The 6,868-nt window shown below is 42.0% G+C and overlaps 1 protein-coding gene across 1 annotated transcript in view; it reads left to right on the top strand.

The window, feature by feature from the left end:
• Positions 1-656: 656 nt before the first annotated feature.
• Positions 657-6,868, top strand: part of LOC139210019 (chemokine-like protein TAFA-2) — a 76,665-nt gene continuing 70,453 nt past the window's right edge. The window contains exon 1 of the mRNA XM_070839969.1: positions 657-674. The gene's annotated coding sequence lies outside the window, so the exon portion shown is untranslated. The remainder of the gene's footprint in view (positions 675-6,868) is intronic.

Below are 6,868 nucleotides of genomic sequence, written 5' to 3'. Positions count from 1 at the left end.
ATATCCAACAGGTCTTGGCGCAGCCCATATGGCCCTCTTCACATTACTGTACAGTATCATTTACATTTATTGCATGCGCTCCTCTGCTTAGCCGTCCCCCCCTCGTGCCGCTAGGGAGCGCTGCTCCACTTCACAGCTGAGCGTCAAGCTGCGCTCTCCATCTTCCAGGCGGACGGACGGGAGCGCACCAACAGTCTGCCTGACTCCCCGACCGCATCGCACCTCTGTCCCGTCACTCTGGGCTACTTTCTCGTCTCTCCCTATAAAGAGGATAAAGAGGGGATTCTCGGTGCAAAACAAAAGCCTGATTGCGGCGGTTTAAGTTGGATGTTTCCTCCATGTTGGTATGGCTTCATAACTAAGTTTCCTGTCTCACCAAGAGAGGAGAGGAGAGGAGCGGAACTTTCAGGGGACCTTTCCTTGCACCGGAGTAGCGCGCTGGTTTTAATCCAGGGGGTCACGTCTAGTTTCTCTGCGGCCCGGCTGCGGCAGGTGGATGGTATGGTATAACTTTACCGCTCCAGTCGAACCTGAGCGGCCGGTGCGTGAGAGGAGCCGATTTATGGTACTGGAGAGGGGATGCGAACCTCTCCTCCGTCTCGGATAGCGGAGCGGCTATGAGGAGAGAGGTTCACCTGCTGGGCTAACAGAACAAGACCACACTGCACCAACAGGTATGGATCCCTGGATCGCCTTTACACCTGCACAGACCAGCCCGGTGCATCTTATGGTTTTAATGTTGTTTTTGTTAACGCCATGATAAGTGTGCGTTATAAAAAAAGGGAATTCGAGGCACACCTGGCGTGCATGAATATGCCTGTGTAAACAGTCCACTGGTTATCTCATCTTTGAAAACCATTTACGCACAGAATGGATTACACTTCATCTGTTCTATTTTAGTGAATTGACAAGGATTTGATTATATGAAGGCATGAGAGTTATGCAAAAAGATTGCTCATGGCAATATCCCATCAGCCTGCTCTGGTGTGGTATCACTTTTATTATCACGGTTGTGATTTTACAGCAGAGACAAATGATTGCGGTTGTTTTAGGTGTTGCACAGTCTATAGCCTATAGGCTTGCCCTCCTCTGTCGCTCTTTCTCTCTCTCTCTAACACACACACACGAGCGCGCACACGCACACGCACACACACACACACACACACACACACACACACACACACACACACACACACACACACACACACACACACACACACCGGGGCGCAGATCTTAGCTGTGCGTCTATGGGCATATGGCGCCGGGTTCAGTGCGCTATTTTAGGCAGAGCTGGTGCTTAGCGGCTGCAAACAGCAGTCTGACTTCCTGATGATTGATTGTATGAGTTGCGATTTGTCCAGAGGTGCTAAATAACAAGTATGTTTGTCTTATTTCACCAAGGAAGAGCAGACGAGGAACCTTGACGTTTCCCTTCGCACAGGGTCGTCCATTAAAAACATAGTTGCAGTAAACAGTGGTTTGTGTAGTCTTTGCGTGACAGGAACATAATGTGGGTGCATGTAGGGAAACTCATCACCCTGAAAACAGTGATGGGCGTCTTCTGCGCAGGATCACCTGATGTACTGAAGATGGTTATTCATAAGATGACCTTTACTGGTGACAGTGACAACAACATAGTTGCAACAAAATGCATCAGTTTGGTAGAAGAGTTGAAGCGGTGAGGTACTGGCTACTTACTGCTAGATATGTTCACATGCACTGTTAGAGGTCTCCTAATCATGTTGTTTTATGGCTGTTCCATTTCTTGACCTTGAGTTGTTTGTGTGAGCATACAAGCTGGTTTGATTTAAACAAAGATGGTCATCCCAACTGCAAATATATTTGACATGCTCCTGCTCCAGCTGTCTCTGTCTCCTACTCTCCCTCTGTTTTCATGAGCCTCTCTGAAGAACATAGCAGAGACGAAGCAGAGAAGCAGAGTGAGGGAGTTACAGAAAAAAAAAGGAGGAAAAGAACTGACAGTGAGGCATGATTGACAGTGGAGGAAGATGCAGGGAGATGGTGACTAGAGTGGGGAGGAAGACTGGATGTTGAGGTTTATGTGGAGATACAGGAATACATTAAAAGAAACAAATGTGCGGCCACTGATTAGTTGCTCCTGGAACTGTACTCAAATGTATTTTTAATGTGACCACAGGCCAATGAATGCCATCATGAAATGTTGTAACATCACCGGTTTATTCAGTAAACACTTCTGGTTTTCTGCTCACATTGCTAATCACATGCACACAGATGTGACAGACAGAAGAGATGGAAGTTAGAAATGGTGAAAACAGAAGGAAAGATGAGAGTTTTATTTATTAATGAAGCTTAAAAATGTGGTATACATTTATGTGAGTGTATTGTTATGAATCTACTTTTGTGCCATGTCATTTAGGAAGCATGTTGTAACTACAGCCTCCCTCCAACGACAGGCTGCACACCCGCCTCAGTAAATAAAATACAACAGTATAGTACTCCTCCTCATGTGTAATTAATTAGATATGAATTGCCATGTTGGCTGAATCACATTATATTTCCTTCAAAACGAGAAGGAAATATAATGAGACAAGACGAGAGACAGGGAAGACAGCAAAGCGATGACGACTTTTAGACTGAGGACATTTTTGGAAAGAGCTTGAAGGTTGGTTTTAGGTTAGATTACGTTTAGGTTAAGGCTTAGGATATGGGCTACATGGGGGCATACAGGGCACATAAAGCTGATCCCTACAAGGATAACCATTTATTGTAGGCCAACACACGTTTTTTGGCTAAAGATAATGCGTGTGTTTTCATGAATGTGAAGATGAATGCATGTCTTTGCTTTTTATAAATAATCTTTAAAATCACTTTATTACATAGCAATCAGTGGAAAGATGACAGGAAACAACGGCAAGAGAAATGAAAAGAAGTCAAGCAAAAGACGGTTAATGTCTTAATCCCTGTGCCTCTGTGTATATTCTTAGAAAATGAATGGCTGCATATGAAGAACAGTGTATATGACACTGCTTTTAAAACCAGCACAGCACTCAAATGAGCCTTTTGCAGTTGTTTTCCAATTGTTGATTGTTGTTATAAAACACACACACACACACACACACACACACACACACACACACACACACACACACACACACACACACACACACACCACACACACTGCCCTCGTCATGCTCCTGTCTTGGGCGACAGGAGACTGCAGGCCACACAACTTGCTCAAATTGGACCAGCTTATCCTTCTTCCCCATAGCAACATGACCAAAAGTGCGCGCGCACACGCACACACACACACACACACACACTTTCAAGTGTCCACATCCCACAACTTCTTTATGTCTCCCTGTGCACCTTTAACACACATGGTCCCTCTTGCTGAATTTCTCTCGCTTACTTTATCCCTCTCTTCTACCAATAAGCCCTCTGGGCCTTAGGAATAATGTCAAAGCTCCTGCCCTGAGAGATAGAGACTGAGAGAGAGAGACGGGACAGGACAAAGACAAAGAGAGCAAGCAGGAAGACATAAAAAGTACTGCATGTGTCCTATAAAAAGTGATCTCTTTTTCATTTGCCACCTCCTGTAGCTGTGCATGATGAGAAGAGAACAGGAGAGAATGAAAAAAGACAGATCGAGAATGAGAAACCCGAATGAGACAGCGAGAGAGGGACAGAGACAGAGAAAAAAAAAGAAAGAAAGCTACAGGGGATAAATAAAAATAAATAAAAAGCATGTGTCCTATAAAAGGTGTTCTGTATTTCATTGGCCATCTCCAGTAGCCGTGTGTGGTGTGCTGAGACCCAGGGGGGACGAGTAGCCACTCTAAATGTGTGTAACCCACATAAAGAAATTGTTTCTAGGAGATCGGGCCCCGTAAATGAATTCCTAGCCGCCAGCCCTGTTCTTATCCCACCTCCCAAAGGTGAGCTATAACATCCAAACACATATATTTTTTAGATTCTTTCTCTCCACATGCACAGACACACACACACACAAACAGACTTTTCTACCAAACACACACACATCCAGACACCTTCCCTCACCCATAGACACACATCTTTCAGCAGAACCTCACCTTTATCAGTATGCGATTGTTGCTCAGGATGCACATAGACATGCATACACTTTCACACAAACATACACACGCTGCTTTGCTTCCCCAACGGCTTGTGTGGGACAGTAACGGTGACAGCTACAACAACATCAGTACCTGCTGTGGAACAGAACAGCGTCAGTGAGAAACAGCAGCAGATGCTGCGCTCACAGCTCCAGGATTACCTTAGCCTGAACAAACTCCATTACTGCCTCTATTACCCAGGTATACACAGCCTGGGAAAAAGCACTTTGCAGAACCACTGTTTACCCAGCACCTCTGAGCCCCACACACTGTGTCCCTTGACTACAGAGCAACTAAGGGGTGAAGACCAGAGGGAGAAGAGAGAAGCTGCATGGGGGGGAGAACATGAAACTTCTCTTTCAGTGAGTGTCACAGCCAGGGCAGTGTGGAGAGCTGAAACAATTAGTTGGTTAATTCAGTTGTCCGATAAGAAAAAACTAATCATTAGCCAATTAGTTAGCTGCTTGTCAGAAAATGAATGCCCAAAATGTTGATGACCGAGAGATCATTTAGACTTAAGAGAACTTTATGGACAACCCATTCATATACAAGAATAATTTAGTTTCCCTGAGGGCAGTGGTGCTACATTTAATATTTTAGCAGATGAAATAAGGCAGTCATCACAATGTGCAAAAAGACAACATAAAGTGCCACAACAAAATAAAACAAGTGCAAAAGTCAAGACAGATTCAGTGCAAGAATGTAAAATGTTCATTCATTAATCATTTATAAACTTAAAAAACCCCAAAAACAACACTTGCTTCTCAACTATGAAATTTGCTGACTTTCTATATCACCACTAACTGAATATTTTTGTGTTTTGGACTATTTGTCGGCTAAGCGATTTTAAGACATTTTCTGGACTAAATTTTCAATCAATAATCAAAATAATCGGTAGTTGCAGCTCTGAATTATTTAATAATATAATAAATATAATATAATAAATAACAAGCTTCTGCTGGTTACTGTCATATTGTATCAATTAAAGTTTTTTGACTGTTGGTCATAAAAAATAAACCATTTTAATACGCCATATTAAACTCTGCTGCAGTAATTCCAACAAGTGTGATAAGTGAGTGAGTTTTTAGGTCATTTATTAAGCAGTGATGCAAAAACAATCCTTGTTGAAATGTCTAAAAAAGGATTTGCTGCTTTTTCTGTTTTATATGATTATGAGTGGAATATTGTTGTGTTCTGGACAATTTGTTGAACTAAACAAACAACATTAAGACATTTTAGGGACTAGATCATTCAAAAATAAGGAGAGAGGCTGTAATCACTAAGATAATCAAAATGTTGATTGATAATAAAAATAACCAACATCTGTAGCTGAAATGAATTCCTATTTGTCAAGAAAAAATACCAAACATTTGTCAGTTACAACCATTTTGTATTGATTTTAAAATGGTTGCAATTTTGTTTGACTGACAAAATAAGAAATCTTAACACATCACCTTGAACTCTGTTATTCTGTGCCATTTGTCATCATTTTTGTACATTTAAAGATGAATCAATTCATTGAAAATAATAAGCAATAAGTAACAGATGATAATCGTTTGTGGCAAAGAGACAGACAGACAAGATGGAGACGACAGGGGAATACTGTGCTCTTTTTCTTTGACTGATCAGAGTATGTGATAGGGCAACGGTGAGTGATGCTCTGCGTGTGTGTGTCTGTGTGTATACACAGTGTTTTTCAAGGCTTTATATGTAATTGCAGTGCCAGCAATACAGTGCTGAATAGCATGTGCAAAACAGAGTAAGTGGATGTGCAGAAGGTTAATAAGGGAGAGAATGAGAGAAAGCATGAGAGAGTGTGTGACTGTGTGTGAAAATGCCCCGTGAAGAATGTGTGTGTGTTTGTGCCTGTGTTTGTCTGAAGTGAGTGATGAACTGCCATGTATTTGAGTGGAAAGCCATCCATCACCCTCATCAGTGACTCTGGGGTCCTGTCATTACATGTTTCCCTTCATTTGCACTGTTAATGGCTATCTCTCTTGACCAAACTATCTGCTGTGCTGATTTACTGTCGGTCGCTCACTCGTAGATTCTAATTTTCATTTTCAAATTTGGGATCAACTGCACTTTAGTATTACGTCAGTAAATGGACACATCACCACTCATAACATTGTAATGTTAATTCTGACTGTCCTTGGTTCAGTAGTGTGTTCAGTCTATTGCTGGTTCAAACTGTTATGTTCAGTTCAGTGTAAAGCTAGGCCCATACATGCAGTGTGTACAGGTTAGATAAGTCAGCAGCTGTTCATTTATTTCATTTATTTTATGAGGCTTTTGTGCTGTCAGTCACCTGTGAGGGGAGTGCCACTGCTACAAGCCACTGATGGAGTCAGTGACAATAGTGATTGAGTATAATCAGTTCATTTTTGGCATAACAATTATGAATTTCTCAGAAAAGACAACAAGTGGTTTGCACATTACTCCATAACATGCTATAATTACAGGTGACTTTTATTTTTAAACCTTTTTACATATTTAGAGTTCAAAGGGACTGGTAGGTACAAAAAGTTTTGGAATTGGTCCAGTAGGTTGCCTCCGCCAGCAGCTGTGGACGACCCTTAAACAAGCTACAATGATTGTACTGTAACCCTCTGGGAAATGTAGTAGCTTTTGCTTCTTCCCCTACACAGACTCTCGTGGTTTTCTACTTTGATGATGGTCAGAATTGCCTCCTAAATATCAATAAATCGCATAGTGTTAAAGTCGTGGTTTACTTTGATTGCAAAGCAACAAATTTG

This window comes from Pempheris klunzingeri, chromosome 11, assembly GCF_042242105.1.
Source record: "Pempheris klunzingeri isolate RE-2024b chromosome 11, fPemKlu1.hap1, whole genome shotgun sequence".
Classification (NCBI taxonomy): Eukaryota; Metazoa; Chordata; class Actinopteri; order Acropomatiformes; family Pempheridae; genus Pempheris; species Pempheris klunzingeri.
This window is presented reverse-complemented; position numbering and strand designations above follow the sequence as displayed.